Genomic DNA, 19,215 nt, shown 5'->3' on the forward strand with positions numbered 1-19,215 from the left:
AAATACTCCCGATGTGGTTGGACGGGGGCAGAGTTCATAAAAACTATTTCAATATTTTATAGAGCGGTCATTTAGGAAGAGGAATTAATAATAACTGACATTTATCTACAACTCTAACATCTTCAAAGGACATAATATCCATTACTTTGATACAGGAGCTCTTCGTAGAATTATAAGATTAGGTATCTAAACTGGCTCATTGACCATCCAACTAAACTCATACATGAAAAAAGAATTCCCTCTATAATACACCTAACAAGTGATCATTTAGCCTTTATTTGATATTTAATTTTTAAAAACCAGCTTCCTCCCAAGTTAGCCATTCTACTTCCAGATAACTTGCTTTGTTAGCACGAGTTATTCAGAGTGCTTTGACCTACCTGTGAGTCTCATCTTCTTACTCAAGTCTAACAATCTGTGAACAGGGTTCGTCCGCCTCCACCTAGAAAAGGGAAAAGTTGATGATGGCAGGTAAGAAGGAAGGAAAGAGTATTCTGTGTGATGGAGTGCTAGAAATTGGCCAGCTATACCTGTTAGATTTAATGATGGTGCCAAAAGTCAGCAGCCTAAATAAGCATTGTTCTGGGATTATCCTCCCTACTCTCAAATGGAAGGTTGGGTTCCCCAAGAAAGACTGACAGATTGGGGGATCATCTTTTCTCATGCTATAGTACTCAAGTCCCCAATAATATGCTTTTCCTCATGGTTTTTTTTTTTGTTTTGTTTTGTTTTTTTGTTTTTTTTGATATATCAGTTAGTCAGTCAGACTTAGCTTTTAGAAATAAGAATTACTGTATTTACCATTATGATATAGTTGGTACAAATCATTCCCCTCCAAAACTCTGTAACACATTTACCAAAATATACAAAATCTAAGATTATTTACTATAATGGTGTAATCCAGAGTCCAGGGTATTTAATATAATGATAATAATGAACCACAAATCTAAGCAGTAACAGTACGTGTAACAGAATGCTGAACTTGATATCAGAAATTAGGAACTCAAATCTGACTCGATATTTTCTAGCTCTGTGACTCTGGACAATGTGACTTTTTCTCACAGCCTCTAGAAATTTGTCATTTTCCCTTTTTTGGTCACCTTTGCCAATGTGCTTCAACTAAAGTATAATTGATTTTACTCCCACTTTTTGTTTTAACTCTGTGTGAATCTTTCTCTTTCAAGTGTATTTCTTATATAGAACATTTTGTTGTATTCCGAGCATTTTCCTTTGCTCTTCTGTTTTCTCAGAGTTCATCCTACTTGAATTCATAGTTATCATTATTAATTGTGTATTTATCTCCATCATATCCTTTCATACTTTTCTTTCTCTTTATTTCATACCCATTCTTCATAAAGAAAAAGATGGGAATGAAGAGGAATTAGCTCAGCATTAATGCTGTAAATTTGATGGAGGCTGCTTCTGTTCCCCTGTCCCTCTTCTACTTTCCTCACTCAGAATACAATAACAGATTCTTACATTTTTTTTCCAAGTCCCTCTTTCAATTCCATTCTCCTTACTTAGTTTTGCTTGTCTAATCACTCTCTTAGTCTACCTTCTCTCTAATTCTCCCTTTTCCTTCTCCCTTTACCTCCTGTTTCCCTGTGTGAAATGTATCTTGATACTCCATACTTTTGACCAATTAAGATAAAAATGTTGCTCATTCCCCTACAATCCTTACATAGACTTTTATTTGTGTATCTCAATTCTGTGAGATTATTTTCCCCATCCTTCCTATCCCTTTTCCCTTTACCCTCAGGATGTTCCTCTTTTCCCTTCCTTTCCATTCTTCTTTTAAGCATAACAGAACCACTCCCAGGTTAATCTAATTAGATTAGATTGTTTAATTAGACAGTCATTCCTAATGATGATAGACATCTTAAAGATACACGTATCACCTTCCCAGATTAGAATGTAAACAGTTTATCCTTATCTAGTCCCTCATGATTGCTTGCTCATGTCAACTTTATGTTTTTCTTGACTCCTATGTTTATATTTCCAAGTTTCTACTCAGCTCTGGTCTTTCCATCAGGGATACTTGGAAGTTCTCTATTTCTTATAAAAGTTCTTTTTTTCCCCTCTGTGAGGGGGCAATGCAGTTTCTTCTGGATAAATTATTATTGGTTTTAAGCCTGACTAGGAATATCATATTCCTAGCTCTTCCCCTTTATAATTATAATTGCTATGATCCCAAATGTGACTCCTTTGTACTTAATTCTCTTTTTCTGACTCCTTGTGACATTTTTTCTTTGATTTAGAAGCTCTGGATTTAGGTTATTATATTCCTAGAAGTTTTCATTTTGGCTTTTCATCATGAATTCTTTGTATTTTTCTTTGACTTCTGATTCTAAGGGATCTGGGTAGTTTTGTGATTTCTTGAAATATGATGTCAAAGCTCTTCTTTGGTCATGTCTTTAAGGTTGTTCAATGCTTCTTAACTGATCTCTCTTCAGTCTGTTTTCCAGGATAATTGTTTTTGTTCTGAAATATCTTTATATACACAAACCCCTGCCTTTTTTTTTTTTTTTTTTTTTTTTTTAGCCTTTTGGTTTTGTTTCAGTAGTTTTTATTGTCTCATGGAATATTTGGTCTATTCTAATTTTTGGAGTTTTTTTTAAATAAGGTTCTATACTTCTTGTTCTAAACTGTTAATCTCTTCCCGAATCCTTCTTTATTGATTTTCAAGATAATTTTAAATTCGAAAACTAACAAACAAACACATTTTTACTTCATTTTCACTATGACTCTGTCCGGGATCTGTGACAACAAGCTGCTCCCTCATCCTGTACAAGATCTAGATTCACCTGTAGTGTTTTCTTGCTCTGCTTTACAACCTTGGTCCTCTTTCAGTTCTTATCCACTAAAATGCTCTGTGGGTTAGCACTCAGATAAATTTCATATCCAGTGTCCCACAGACCTTCTTTATATCTCTCTGCATATTCAGGGTTGGAGAAATGAATCTCTGTAATTTTTTTCTCTTAGAATTCTTGATTATGACTTAGTCTGTGTGTTTCCTAGATCTTTATGGGAGAATTATGTTGGAGGGACTCCATATTTCCTGCTATTCTACCATCTTGACTCCACTGGAAATCATATTTGCAATAGCTATCTACTTGTTTCCCTCCTTTAAGTCTCCCCCCACTTCAATTTATCCTCTGCTCAGCTGACAAAGTTATTTTTCTGAAGTATCATTCTGACTGTATCACCCTGAATTTGAAGTATAGGGAGCTCGAGTGGCTACATATCACCTCCAGAATCAGGGATGAAGTCCTCTGTTTAATAGAAAACTTCAAAACCCAACCCTTGCCCACTTTTTCAGGCTTCTTATATTTTATCCCCATCTACATACTCTTTGATCCAACAACATGGGTCTACTTGCTATTTCTCACACAGCACTCTCCATGACTTGGTCCCCATGTCTAGAATGTTTCTCCTAACCTGTCCACCTCTTAGAATCACTGACTTTCTTCAAGCTTCAGCTCAAATCCTATTTTCTTCCAGAGGCTTTTTCTAGTCCCTTCAGATGCAAATGTCTTTTCCCCTGTGTATGTATCTTGTATATACCTAGTTATTTACATGTTGTCCTCCCGTTAGAATGTGAGCCCCTTGAGGACAGACATTGTTTTCCCTTTTATTTGTATCCCCACCTCTTACCAAAGTACCTGACACAGAGGAAGACATTAATACATGTTGATTGACTGACTCATTGACCTAATGGGTGAACAATAATAACCGAACTAATAGCCTCTACCTGCTTAGTGGAGCAGCAGATGTACAGTTCCTCTACTGAAAAGGCAGGTGAAGAGATACTTTAAATGGCTTGAAAAAAACAAGGCTTGGGATAGCTACAGGTAGTGTAAGAGATCATCTCCTCTCTTATAACAGATCGACCTTGCAAGGAACTGGCCCAGAGAGAGATATTTGCCCAAAGTCACACAGGCAATATCTAGATGAACGAGGACCCAAAGTCATCTACATCTTTTCTCAAAATATTCTGCCATTTAATTGTGGGCTATCTTCCTAAATGAATCCTGATTCCTTCTGTGAGACTGCTCTGTAATAGTTTATTTTTGAGGGGTATTTTTCCAGACATTATTATCCCAGAGAAATAATTTATCCTTCTCTTATTTGGACTCCCTTTTTGTGTTTAAATAATGAGTCCAGTGTGAGAGGCACCAGAGAAAGCAGCCTTGCTTTCAGAAAGACCCGCATTGAATTCTTGTCTCTGACCTAAACTAACTGGATGCTTCTGATCAACTCGCTTAAAATCTCAGGGTTCCAGGAAACTCTCTAAGATTTTAAGTTATGGACAAGTTGTAGAATCTGCAGTGATTGGCAGGAGTTCACCATTTTGATGAAATCACATATCTAGATCCAAAAAAATAGTCCAGTTTTAAGACCCTTCGGGGGAAACAAAGGTGTGGGTCATTAACTTTTGTTGTGCTAATGTCTCCTTTTCTTACTTTGGTTAATCTCCCTGGGAAAATAATTGCAAAATATGGGGATTCACATTATTCTTTCCCTGTCACTATTTTGCCTTGGCCTAAGGCCCATTTATTTTCCCACTTGAAAATTTATAAACCATGTTTTACAGATCTCTGGAAAAAGTAATGTATTGCATGTTTCCTGACCATATTTTCATAAGTGAGCTGGAAAATGAATGAATGAACACTTTAAAATATTCTGGCAGCTCTCTAATGAAAAGTGGTCTGGTAAATTAATGAACTACATAAAGATAACTTAGTTTGGCAGAGATCTAAGTTTGAAAATATGCTGATGTGCCAAAATTAGACAGGTAGACTATGTATGAGAGAGGTGGAAGTTCTGCTCCTACACTCAAGATGATGCTCATTATTTATTCACAATAAGAACTAATATTGGCATATTATTTGAGAGTTTATAAAGCACTTTACATACTTTACATCCTCATATCAGTGGAGATACTATTTCTACCTTTAAAGAGATAATAAAAGACTATAGGTGAAAAAATAGATTAGAAAGAAATGAAGTGACTTTCCCACAGTAACTCTCATGAGGAGCATCACTTAATGGGCTCCACAGCATCTCAAAGTTGAAAGAGACCAATCTCTTTGACAGCATTCCTGGCATGTGGTCACCTATCCTTCCCCTGAACATGTGATGGGGCACCTGCTGCCTGCCTTGGCAGCCCATCTCACTTGCTCTTATTCGTAGAAGTCTTTCCTTATTTTTGTTATTATTCAGTCGTGTCCAGCTCTACGTGACCTCGTGGTGTCCATGGGGTTTTCTTGGCAAAGATACTGGAATGGTTTGCCATTTTCTTCTCCAGCTTCTCCCCATTTTACAGATGAGGAACTGAGGCAAATAGGGATGAAGTGACTCTTGCAGGGTCACACAGCTAAGACACATCTGGGGTCAATTTTGAACTCAGATCTTCCTGATTGACCCAGACCCAGTGCTCTATCCACTGCACTACCTAGCTGCCACTGTTTTTCATTATATAAAACCTACATGTAACTTCCCCTCACTACTCCTGGTTTTTCCTTCTGGAACCAAACAGAACAAGGCTAATCCTTCTTTTGCATGACAGGCCTTCAAATACTAGATGACATTTATCATAACCCACCAAGTCTTCCCTTCTCCAAGCTAAACAACCCCGATTCCTTCAACATAACCACTGGTTTCTTCCTCCTCTATGCTCCATTTTGTTCATATCTGTCCTTATTTAACTTTTTAGTTGATGTGCACAGAAGAGGGACAAGATTCCCTTTGCTCACTCTGGCTCCCTCATCTCCTGTTGTGATTTGTGGTAGCACCATTCCCTAAATCTCACAGCTTCGGATCACACAGGGAACATAGGAAGCCTAGAGGGGCCCCCCAAACCATGGGCTAAAGTGAGGCTCAACTGCTATCCGATCAATGGACTCATGCTCTTTCCCTTCTTAAATTGTCTTGGATGTAGCTGTGATTTGTGAGCATGTTGTAGCCTTCCATTAGCATGGAAATCTATGTCCGTGAAGACACTGGCTGTTTGGTTTTGGGCCAGGACCTCCTGAACCTCAGAACCTCAGTTCAAGTCAGGAAAACCTCAGTTCAAGTCTGGCCACTGATACATCTTAATTTTTTAAGATTTTAAGTTACCAAAAAATCTGCATTGGGAACAGAAGTTTCAATATGGGAATTTCTTTCTGATAAAACCATAGTTCAGACCAATCAACCCCTATATGAAGTTCAGGAATTTATACAAAGATTCTTTTAAAAAGTGTTTCTTGTATATAATTTAACTAAATTGAATTGTAAAGGGGTCAAACAGTGATTCTTTACTTTTTAGAACCTTTGTGAGGTTCTGAAGTCTCCCCATTGCAGAGAGGAATCTCTTCCCTGCTCCTGCTTCTCTGATGGACCTAAATAGTGATATTTTTTGTGGTAAGAGGAGGAACTGAAGTTTTGAGAAACTTCATCACTGCTATTTCAAGGTCTTGGATGCTGCACTGGGGGCTCTGGTTTAAAGTGAAGCTCAAAAGTTCCCATAGCATCTTCTTCCAAAAATGGGTTCAGGGGAAGGATGTGACTAGTGTCTCTCAACCACCAGTTGGAGTTGTGGATTTGGGATTTCCTATAACTCTACTGTGGTTTGGAATAGTAGAAAGAGCTTAGAACTTGACACCGGATGTAAGTTTGAATCTTAACTCCACCACTTAGTGGTGTGATGCTGGGTATGTTCTTTAAGCTCTCTGTACCTCAGTCTCCTCATTTGTAAAATGAATAATATTCATATTCTATAATATTCATAAATATTCATAATATTTGATAATATTCATATTCACAATATTCATGAACTTTAGGGAAGAAAGTTCTTTGTATATGTTGTCAACCAGTGAAAGAACATTATATGATCTAATAAAATCTATGTGCACCATCTCTGCACATTCACATAGAATACCTCTCAGGGAAGAGGCGCTTACTCCTCCCCTCACCTCCTAGAAGTCAGAGCTTTTTCCAAAGCCCCACTCAGGAGTTACTACCCACCAGGAGTCTTCCCTGGTCCCTGCAGGGACAGTTAATCAGAAAGCATTTATTAAGGGAGTTCTATGTACTAGTCACTGTGCCAAGTTCTTGGGATACCAAGAAATAAAAAAAATACAGCTTTTACCTTCAAGGAACCTATATTCTAATAGGTGTAACTTGCAAATAACTATATACACAGAGTAGATAAGGTGATCTCAAGGGGAGACACTGGCATTAGGGGACCAGAAAAACGGTTCTATAGAAGATGGGACTTGAGCTGCTATTAAAGAAAGTCATGGAAGCTAAAGGGTGGAGATGAAAGGGCAGAAATTTTCAGACATGGGAGAAAGACAAATAAAAGGCAGAGACTTTTATTTGTCTTCCCGGTGCTCCGTACAGGGCTTGGCTCATAACTGTTTATGGCTGGGGTCAAGAGATAGAAATTGTGTATTTCTATATAGCAACAAATAGGATGGTTAGTTTATAGAGTACATGGAAAGAAGTAAGGTATACTTAGATTGGAACGGTAGGAAGGGCCAAGCTGTGAAGGGCTTTAAATGCTAAATGGAGGAATTTAAATTGGATCCTGGAGGTCCTAGGGAACTAATGCAATGTGTGGAGTTGTGAGGTGACATGGTCAAACAGGAAAGTCACTTTAGGCACCAAAAGACCAATTAGAGTGGGAAGAGACCAGATCAATTAGAATATCAATTAGAAAGATCATCAGGGAAATCAATTAGAAGAATATTATAATAGTCCAGGTGGTGATGGTGTGTTTACAGTAGGATCATGGGGATGTGAGTGAAGAGAAGAGGGATGTGTACAAGACACACCATAAAGGTAAAAATGATAAAATTTGACAACAGAATGGATGTCTCAAGTGAGTGCAGGTAAAGAGTTAATGTCACCTACATTGTAAGTGGAGGAGGATGTGGGGATGGTGGTGCCCTTTACAGTAATAGGAATGTTTGTTTGGAAGAGGGGAAGGTTTGGGGGAAAAGATAATGACGTCTATTTTGGACGTTTTGAGTGTGAAATGCCTAAAGAGTATCCAATTCGAGTCCATGTGTGTACAAGCACTTATTAAGTACTTACGAAGTATCATTACCATTTAGTATGGTGCCATAAACACATTAGATGTGGGGTGCAAATGGGTGTTTTAGTAATGGAATATAGCATCTAAACTGGAAGATGTGATTGCTTAGCCTCTGTCTATAATCTTAAATGATCGTGGAAAATAGGAGATATGTCAGAAACCTAAAGAAGGACAAATGTTGTCCCTAGTTTAAAAAAAAAAAAAAAAAGCAGGGGAAGAGAGTTTAGAGCTTGCAAAAATTAAGACAATGAGTTGGAGTATATTATTAAAGCAATAATGAGTAACTATTTAGAAAAGGAATTAGTGATCATACAGAATGTGCATGATAGGAACGACTAGGTAGCACAGTGGATAGAGTACTGGCTCTGGAGTCAGAAGGACCTGAGTTCAGATTTGATCTTAGATACTTACTAGCTGTGTGACCCTGGGCAAGTCACTTAACCCTAATGTTTTGAGAGAGAGAGAGAGAGAGAGAGAGAGAGAGAAAGAGAGAGAGAAGAAAGGAAGTAAAGAAAAAGAATGAGCATGGCATCATTAAGAACAGGGTATTCAACTCTGAGGTACCACTTCCCATGTATCAAAGTGGCTAATACGACAAAAAAAAAAAGTTGGCTGTTGAAGGGGATATGGAAAAACTGGACACTAATACATGGTTGGTGGAGTTGTGAATTGGTCTAACCATTCTGGAGAGCAATTTGGAACTATGCCCAAAGAACTATCAGATTGTACATATCCTTTGATCCAGCAAAACTACTACTAGATCTGTATCCCAAAAAGGAAAAAGGACACATTTGCACAAAAATATTTATAGCAACTCTTTTTGTGATGGCTAAGAACTGAAAATTGTGGAATTGCCCATGAATTGGGAAATGGCTAAACAAGTTGTGATATATGACTATAATGAAATATTACTGTGCTATAAGAATTAACAAGTAGGATGATTTCAGAAAAACCTGAAAAATCTACATGAATTGATACATGGTGAAGTGAACAAAACCAGGAGAACACTGTATTCAGTAACAGCCACACTGTTTGATGGAGAATTGTGAATGACTTAGCTATTCTCAGAAATACAATGAGCCAAGACAATCCCAAATGAATAATGATGAAGCAAACAATCTGCCTCCAAAGAAAGAACTGATAATAATTGAATATATTATTGAATTGAATATATTAATTGAATATACACTGAAGCAAACTTTTTTCACTTTTCTTTTTTTACTTTTATTTGAATCTTCTTCTGAAGGACAGAAGGACTAATATAGAAATATTTTACGTTATTGCATCCACTCTCCACTGTTTTTCTTTGCTCTAATGATCTTCTGATTGTTCCATAAACAAGACACTCTTATTCTCAGGTGTAGGCATTTTATCTGACTATCCCTTTTGGCTGGAATATTTTCCCTCTTCGTAGCCCCCTTCTGACTTCTGGGCTTCCTTCAGGTCCACCTAAAATTCCATCTTCTTTAGGAAGCCCTCTCAATGATAGTGCCTTCCTTCTGTTAATTACTTCCTTTTTATTCTCTATATACTTTGTTAGTATATATTTGTTTGTTTGCTATCTCCCTCTGCCCCCCCCCCCATTAGATTAAGCAGAAACTATCTTTTACCTCTTCTTAATATACCTAGATTTAGCAGAATGCCTGGTACAGCCAAGTGATTGATAAATATTTACAGATTGATTATTTTAAGACACAAGTATATGTGTTACCTGGGACACGGTCACCTTGGAGAACGTCTCTCTTCCTCTTCATTTATACAATTAACATACTCTCTCTTCTAGTCTTCTGCTTCCCAGGTTTCCAAATTTGCTGTAACAGAACACAAAGTGTCTTTTAATTCCTTTATTTCATTTGTTGCACTATTGATCTCCTTTCTATTCTTTCTTCTGATTTTAATTATCAAGCCCAAAATTCCACTTGAAATACTTTTTAGACATTGTTTTTCGACATTTTCTGACAGTGACACGATCTTTCTCATGGGACATTCACTTTTAGTTAGGCTCAAGAAATCTGCTTGACAAGTACAAGATTAGGAAAGTAAGGTAAGACAGCAATTTTTTTCTGAAAAATATCTGAAGATTTTAGAGGGCAAAAGTGTAATATATCATCTCCTAAAGCTGATGCAATCTTAGGTTGCATGAAGAGTATCCAGAATTAGAGAAGTGGTATTCACAGCACCAATAATGTTAGGGAAGCATAATTCAAACATATTAAAAAGCTGTAGAAAAACAAAGGAAGAACAATCGGGATGATCAAGGGTCTCACGTCCATGACCTATGAAGACTGGTTGAAGGAAATATCAAAAAGAAAGGCCATAGTAGGGACATGACAGCCATCTTTGAATAGTTGGAAGACGGATATGGAGGAGGACTCAGATTTGTTCAGCTTGGCCCCAGGACACAGAACTAGCAGCAATGGGTGGAAATTGCACAGAGCTAAATATAAACTTGATTTAAGGGAAAAGAGGGAAGCTTTATAACAACTAAAGTCATCTAGAAGGGAAATGGTTTTCCCTGTTTTTTTTTTTTTTTTTGTTTTTTTTTTTAAGAGTTTTTCTTCCCTAGAGGCCTTCAGATCAATGCTAGATGGCCAATTTTCAGGACTGTTCTAATGAGAATTTTTTTCCCCATAGAGACTGAACTAGGTGGACCTCTAAAGTACCTTTCAGTTCCAAGCTCTGTGCTTCTGGTACAAATCTGAGAAACAGGAAGACTCTGTAAACCACAGATTGCTATGATTCTGTGCAGTGCTGTTGTTCAAAAAGGTGTTTGATCAATTCCCTTCCAGTATCCTCGTGGAGAAGAGAGAGAGATATGGGCAGGGCTATTACAATTAATTCTATAGAGTAGGGACTGGTTGAACAAGTAGACCCAAACACTGGGTAATTAATAGATTGAGGTTCTCCTAGAGCTGGGTCATTGACCTATTTCTTTTTTTTTTTTTTTTTTTTTTTTTTTAATTTAATAGCCTTTTATTTACAGGATATATACATGGGTAACTTTACAGCATTAACAATTGCCAAACCTCTTGTTCCAATTTTTCACTCTTACCCCCACCCTCCCTAAATGGCAGGATGACCAGTAGATGTTAAATATATTAAAATATAACTTAGATACACAATAAGTATACATGACCAAAACATTATTTTGCTGTACAAAAAGAATCAGACTCTGAAATATTGTACAATTAGCTTGTGAAGGAAATCAAAAATGCAGGTGTGCATAAATATAGGGATTGGAAATTCAATGTAATGGTTTTTAGTCATCTCCCAGAGTTCTTTTTCTGGGCATAGCTAGTTCAGTTCATTACTGCTCCATTAGAAATGATTTGGTTGATCTCGTTGCTGAGGATGGCCTGATCCATCAGAACTGGCATTGACCTATTTCTACCCAATGAATGAGCATAATGAATGATCATCAAATTTGCAGGTGACACAAATCTGGAGGGAAACCTAGAAGAGAGCACTCGCCTCAGGTTGCTATCCTGCTATCAGCATCCTTGAGCTGTGGCTCCCAGGGCTAAAAATGAAATTCCAGATGTCGTTTGACCTGTGCAATAATGGAATTGGGATCTAAAAAAGGCTCAACCAGTTACAATGATGAAACTGAACCTAACACAATGATATATAATAATAATAATAATTATTATTATTATTTTGCTAAAGCAATTGGGGTTCAGTGACTTGCCCAGGGTCACACAGCCAGGAAGTGTTATGCCTGAGACCACATTTGAACTCAGGTCCTCCTGACTTCAGGGCTTTTGCTCTATCCACTGCTCCACCTAGCTGCCCCCCACAGTTATATTTTATAGGGACACATATAAAGTTGTACCCTTGGGTTCCATAAGTTGTTCAGGCAATATTTTGTGTGACATAGACCTGGGATTTTAATTGCCTCTGTTTCTGATCCAGATAGTTTTTGGACAACGATAGACCTCCCAGCTTCCCCGCTACTATTCCAACAAAATTCTGATCTTTGTATCAGGCTGAATAATGGTCAAGAAATCCAGTAAGGAACTACAGGGCCTGCCTCCACTCCATAACTGCACTAGACAGAAGCTGATGAGCCGTCTAGCAGAGGGCTCCCAGTGCCAATGGGAGCGAGCGCACTCAGCAGCCTCCCAGCAGTCCACTGGAGACAAGTATAACCTGCAAAGGTATCTGTAGGCAGGCAAAGGGTGGAGATTTCCTGTGAGAAAGCCCAACACCAGAAGACTGAGGTCAGCACAGGAACCTGTGTGCTATAGGGCAAGACTAGGCAGAGCCTACCGTCTCATCCAAAAGTGCAGCAGAAGGTAGAGCCTGTGCTAGAAAATACCCCATCTGGGAACAAAATTCACAAGTGAATTCACTAAGGAAGAAAACAACATGCATAAAAATTATAGATCTAGAAAGCCCTGAAATTCCAATCTGGAAAACAGAATGTCTGTAAGAAGTGATTAAAGGAATAAAGACTGAAAGCAGGGAATAGAAGAAAAAATGGATTTTCCACAAAGAGCTCATGAATCCCTAGAAGAATGAAGCAAAGGATTTTTTAAAATGAAAGAAAAGCACTGCAAGAAAGAATTGGAAGGAACGTAAATAAAACAAAAGAGAAAGCAGTATATCTTGCCCATGTAGAGGCTCCCTGAAAACTGGTATTGATCGAACAGAAAGCAGTGATCTCTTAATTGCCAAATCTAATGGTGTTTTCTCAACACTCATCCTTCTTGACCTCTCTGCAGCCTTTACCAACATCAATCACCACATTCTCCTTGATATTCTTTTCTCTCTAGGTTTTTAGGACACCTGTCTCTCCTACTTCTCTTTCTGCCTCTCTGATCAATCTTTGTCAATCTCCTTTGCTGAATTTTCATCCAGGCCATGCTTGCTAACTTTGTGTATCCCTCAAGGCTCTTTCCTGGGTCCTCTTCTCTCTCTCTCTCTATATATATATAATTATTTTATTTTATTTATTTATTTTTTTTTGCTCAGGCATTTGGGGTTAAGTCACTTGCCCAGGATCACACAGCTAGAAAGTGTTAAGAGTCTGAGTTCAGAATCCAACCATTTTGGAGAGTAGTTTGGAACTATGCTCAAAAAGTTATCAAACTGTGCATACCCTTTGATCCAGCAGTGTTACTACTGGGATTATATCCCAAAGAGATTATAAAGAAGGGAAAGGGACCTGTATGTGCACGAATGTTTGTGGCAGCCCTTTTTGTAGTGGCTAGAAACTGGAAACTGAATGGATGTCCATCAGTTGGAGAATGGCTGAATAAATTGTGGTATATGAATATTATGGAATATTACTGTTCTGTAAGAAATGACCAACAGGATGATTTCAGAAAGGCCTGGAAAGACTTACACGAACTGATGCTAAGTGAAATGAGCAGGACCAGGAGATCATTATATACTTCTACAACAATACCAGATGATGACCAGTCCTGATGGATCAGGCCATCCTCAGCAACGAGATCAACCAAATCATTTCTAATGGAGCAGTAATGAACTGAACTAGCTATGCCCAGAAAAAGAACTCTGGGAGATGACTAAAAACCATTACATTGAATTCCCAATCCCTATATTTATGCACCTGCATTTTTGATTTCCTTCACAAGCTAATTGTACAATAATTCAGAGTCTGATTCTTTTTGTACAGCAAAATAACGTTTTGGTCATGTATACTTATTGTGTATCTAAGTTATATTTTAATATATTTAACATCTACTGGTCATCCTGCCATTTAGGGGAGGGGGTGGGGGGGGGTAAGAGGTGAAAAATTGGAACAAGAGGTTTGGCAATTGTTAATGCTGTAAAGTTACCCATGTATATATCATGTAAATTAAAGGCTATTAAAAAAAAAAAAAAAAAAAAAGAGTCTGAGTTCAAATTTGAACTCAGATCCTCCTGATTTCAGGGCTGCTGCTCTATCCACTGCACCACCTAGCTGCCCCTCTATGTACTATTTCACTTGATGATGTCATCAGTTCCCATGGATTCAATTATCATCTCTAAGCTCCTGATTCCCAGATTTACTTATCCAACTTTAACTCTTTCCTAACCTTCATATCCATATTTTCAATTGCCTATTGAACATCTGAAATGGAATGTCTTATAAACAGAATACATCCAAAACTGAACTCATTATCTTTCCATTCAAATTCTCCTTTCTTCCTAACTTTTCTATTGCTGCTTTTTTTTTTTTTTTTTTGAAGCTATTGGGATTAAGTGACTTGCCAGGGTCACACAGCTAGTGGCTGAGAGCAGATTTGACCTCAGCTCCTTCTGATTCCATTGTACCACCTAGCTGCCCCTTCCCTATAACTGTTGAGGGCACTACCGTCAGGTAGTCATCCCTGGCTGTCATCCCTGGCTGCTCAATTTCTCTTCCCATCACATCCAATCTGTTGCTAAAGCCAGATGATTTTACCTTTATAATATTTCTCACGTGCATCTTTTTCTTTCTTCTGAAACTTCCATTACCCTAGGTAGACCCTTTCCTCCTCATATCAGAACTACTACAATAACTGCTAGTTAGTCTCCCTAGGTATCTCCTCAGTGCAGTCCATCCTCCATTCAGCTGCCAAAAAGATCTTAAAGCATAATTCTGATTATGTCACATCACATGCCCCTCACTCAATATGCTTCAATGGTTCCCTTTTAAATCCAATTTAAAATATAAAATTCACAACCTAGATCTTTCTTCTCTTTTTCTGGGCATTTTGACAAGCTTTTGCCATTGCATGGAATGCTTTCTCTGCTTACTGACTTCCCTAGTTCCAGCTGAAATCCTACTTTCCACAGGAAGCTCTCCCCATCCTGCTTAAATCTGATCCTTTCCTTGATTATTCAAAATTAGCTTCTATCTATCCTATCTGTTCATAGTTGTTTGCAAATTATTTCATCCATTAGGCTGTAAGTTTCTTGAGTTCAGGAACAGTCTTTTACCTTTCTTTATATGCCCAGTTCTCATCACTATGCTTGGCACATAGTAGTGGATACTTAATCAATCTTTATTGATTGACCAACCTGAGCCAACAAGGAATAAAACAAAATGAATGAATAGTAGGAAAAAAGTAAGATAGCCAATATCAAAAACAACAAATCTGGAAAACAAGTCCAGGGAAGATAATTTTAGAAATATTTTGAAATAGCTAACATTAGAAATATTCAGAAATAAAAAAAATTTTTGAAATCTTAACTTTATATATCAAGAACTCATAAATGAAAATGATTTCAAAAACTATCTATTAGACCCAGAGAGCAAAATGAAGATGGCTTCCTGAAAGAAATCCCCAAAGGAAAAGCCTCAGGAAAGTAAAAACCAAAATTCAGAGCTTCCATTTCAAAAGAAAAAAAAAAAAAGAAAGAAAGAAAAAGAAAGAAAAAAGAAAAAAGAAAGAAAGAAAGAGAAAGAATTCAAGTACCAAGAAACCATGATCAGTACCATTAAAAAAAAAAAAAAATCCTGGCAATTGCTTCTGTACCTCAGAGGAAGAAAAGGGAATAACCATTTATATAGTACCTCTTATGTGTCAGGCAGTGTATTAAGTATGGCTAAAGTTAAGTGACTTGTCCACCCAGATTGTAGGTATCTGAGAGCAGAATTGAAGTCTTCCAGACCTAGCATTCTCTCCTCTATACTTCCTAGCTGCCTATAAAAGAGACATTTTTTTTCTCTATGACAAGACAACTTCGAATGCACTATTCCAAAAGGCAAAAGGTAGACACTTATAACCAAGAATAGTTTATACTATAATGCTGAATAAGCTGAATATAATTCATAGAGGCAAAACTGAATCTTTAATAGAACACTTTCAAGCATTTTTGATGGAAAGACCAGTAGGAATTTGGAAATACAAATATAAGAGACAAAAAACCTAGAAAGACAAATGTATTTGGGCAATTGCAAGGAAGGTTATATGTTGATGTGGTGCTAACATTCTAATATGGAGAGAAAAAATAAATGTTTCTTCAGAACCTTGATGTATTTGAATGGCATGGAAGGAATTGAGGATTTGGGGAGGGGAAAAAGAGAAGAAAGCATAAAAGAAGTACATTAGAGTAGAAATGAGGAAGAAATGGATGGAACTTGTTCTTTCTCATAATTAGAATGTGTGGGAAGAAGAGAACACAAGTAATGGAGGAAAGGGTGGGAAGATGTCAAATGAATCTCACTAATCTGAAATGGGCAAAGGAGCACAGAGCACATAATATACACAACAGTTTGGTGTAGAAATTTTTCAAACTCATTAGCAGCAACGAATCAGGAGAGGGGAAGCAGATAAATTAGAGAGAATAGTCAAGCAAAACAAAGTTCATGATCTTGAAAAGGGGAATAAAAAAATAAGAATTTAAGGGGGTGTTCATCAATCAGGAAATTGTTGAACAATTTTAGTACATGTATGTAATGGAATATTATTGTGCTCTTAAGAAAGGATGAAAGAGAAAATTTCAGAGAATCTTGGATAGAAAGAACTGATTCAGAGTGAAGTGAGCAGAACCTGAGTAACAATTTATACAAGTATAACATTGTAAAGAAAAGAAACTTGGAAAAATGTATGAACTCTGATCAATGTAATGACCAACTATGTCTCCAAAGGAACCGTGATGAAGCATGTTAACCAACCTCCTGACCCAGAAATGATGGTCTCAAGATACAGAGACATACATTTTTAGACATGGTCAGTATGTGGATTCATTTTACTTAACTAAACTAATTTGTCAAATGCATTTTTATCTTGATTTTTCAATGGGAGGTGGGGAATCAAGTTGGGGAGGGAAGTTACTACTAATAATGAAAGAAGTGGGGTATTGAAACATTTTTAAAATACACCAGAGAACAGAAAAAAAAAAAAAAACCCAGAAGGAAGTATGGACAAATGGTACAACTTTGAAAATAACATGTGGAATTTATTCTATCCTTTTTTTTTTAAGCAAGAAATATGAACTGGAGAATAAGCCATCCTATTGTGTTCTACTTGTATATGGAAATGCTCTTTTTTGATGTTTAAATTCAAAATAAAAAAAATTCAAGATTTTCATGGCTTGTGAGTCACCAGAGTGAGATGAGGCTCCCCAAATAAGAAATATAATCCAGAAATAAAGAGGTGATAGGCTCATTGCTTTTTGTCCTCATTAGTAGTGTGTGCAGTTCTTGATGGACACTGACAATCTGAAGGGCATCCTGAAAAGGGTATTGGAGGAAACTAAAAACCCTCTTCTATGAAAATTGATTAAAGAACTGAGTAACAGAAGACTGGGAAGGGAGAGGAGGGGAAGTAAACATGAAAGCTGTCTTTAAGCATTTGAAAGGCTGTTTTTACAGAAGAGGAATTGGCCTTGTTCTGCTTGGCCTCAGGGGGAAAAAAACTAGAAGCAAAGGGAGGAAGTTGCAAAAAGGCAAATTTTGTTGGCTCCTAGTGAGGAAAATCTTCTTAGTCATTAGATGGAGCCATCTGAAAGTGTAAAGGACTGCTTCAGGATGGAGGATGGAGGGTGTTCCCCATCCCTAAAGTAGAAACAGGAGCTTTGCAGCGATCTTGTAAAGGTGATTTCTTGTTTAAAGATTGGAAGAGATGACTATGAGCACTCTTCCACGTATGAAAGTTTATAATTCTATTATTCTTAAAATAAACAACTGATTCTTTTGTTTTCTCAGAGAACAAAGTCTCCCACTGAACGCTAATAAAATGGACAGCGTTGGCTTCTGATGGCATGTTTGCCCAATAAACTCTGCCTTGTTGTATGGTCCTGTGTCACATTACTGTGCACTTGCTTATTCTCTAGCTGGTTGAGGTGTATAGGTCTTTTCTCCCTGTCCCCTTGGGGTCAGGGATGTTCTGTTCTATTTTATTTGTGTTCCCTACAGTGCTGTAATTCAATAGTAATTTAATTATCATTTAGTTAAATGCCCATTTTTATCTCTGACATTAGGTCATCCCTATTTGTGCTAGTTTGATCAATATTCATCCAAGCATGCCCTTCATCTATAAAATTTAGCAAAATTTTGAAGAGCAGGAAAGAACCATGGAGAAAATCTAGTTTAAAACCCATTTTCTAGATTTGTAAACTAAGGCCCAGGGAAATGAGAGATGTGCCCAGTTCCATAGGTAATAAGTAGCAGAGCTCGAATTGAGTCCTTGATTCAAGCTCAGTTCTCTTTGCTGTACACCAGATTGCTTCCAAAAATCAATATCCTATAGGATAATACAAATTCAAACAAATTTAAGTCAATGAATAATTTATCTGATGATCTGCTCTATGCTAGGACCATATACTCTAAAATAACTAAGAACTTCATTTGCCAAATTTTCATCCTTTTTTTTTAAAGTTAAAACTATCAAATTCCTCAGTCACTAATGATCTTTCCCCCGGAAATCAATCAATAGAATGTAAGCTCCTTTAGGGACTGTGCCTTTAAAAAAAAAAAATCTCTGAAACCCCAGTACCTAGGACAGTGTCCAGGGCTTACTGAATTAAAGTGAAATCTCTCTATAAGAGCCTCTACTTTGGAGCCAACTTAGACTTTCGAACTCTGAAGTAGAATAGCCTCTCCTGGATCCAAATGAGAAATTAGTTTAAATTTTAATGAGCTTCTTTTCCCTGTGGGTAACTCCTCTGTTAAAATCTCCATGTATCATATAGAAATTATATAGTGTACATAAACATGTATGTGTGAGTGTAAATATGTGTGTATATATTTCCCTAAAGAGAAATAAGCAGCTCAAGACACGTGCAAAAGTCTGTACCTTACTACTGAGGGCTTTTTGGACTTTGATTCATGCTGCCATCATTTATGATGATTTTCAGAAGCAAACAAATGATTTTTGCTATTTGTTCAATTTAACTTTCACTTTGATTGTAATGCCAGTTTATAAAGCTGAATATTAATACTTCTCTTTTATATTTTGAGGTCAAGCCATTCAATGTAAATGATGGATCCCTGCTCCTTTATCACTGTGATATTCCTCAGGTTCTAGAACTCCTTTCTCATATTTCTGTATTTGCATCTAGTGGATTCGCTAAAATAGATTACCCATAATTGCTAAAATTCCCAAAGAGTTGAGAATCTTCCATCGATGAGGGTGAAAGGAGAACTTGACTTTATTTACACCACAATGCTAAACTGTAGCCTGTCTTCTGGACAT

General features: G+C 37.2%; 1 long non-coding RNA gene across 4 annotated transcripts in view; it reads right to left on the reverse strand.

The window, feature by feature from the left end:
• LOC111720319 overlaps positions 1 to 19,215 on the reverse strand; it is an 83,227-nt gene that overhangs the window by 57,369 nt on the left and 6,643 nt on the right. For all 4 annotated transcript variants that reach the window (XR_004234285.1, XR_004234286.1, XR_004234287.1 and 1 more), the window contains exons 2-3: positions 9,795 to 9,894; positions 381 to 442 (exon numbers count right to left, since the gene is read on the reverse strand). This is a non-coding gene — a long non-coding RNA (uncharacterized LOC111720319). The remainder of the gene's footprint in view (positions 1 to 380; positions 443 to 9,794; positions 9,895 to 19,215) is intronic.

The sequence above is a fragment of the Sarcophilus harrisii genome, chromosome 4 (genome assembly GCF_902635505.1).
Source record: "Sarcophilus harrisii chromosome 4, mSarHar1.11, whole genome shotgun sequence".
Lineage (NCBI taxonomy): Eukaryota > Metazoa > Chordata > Mammalia > Dasyuromorphia > Dasyuridae > Sarcophilus > Sarcophilus harrisii.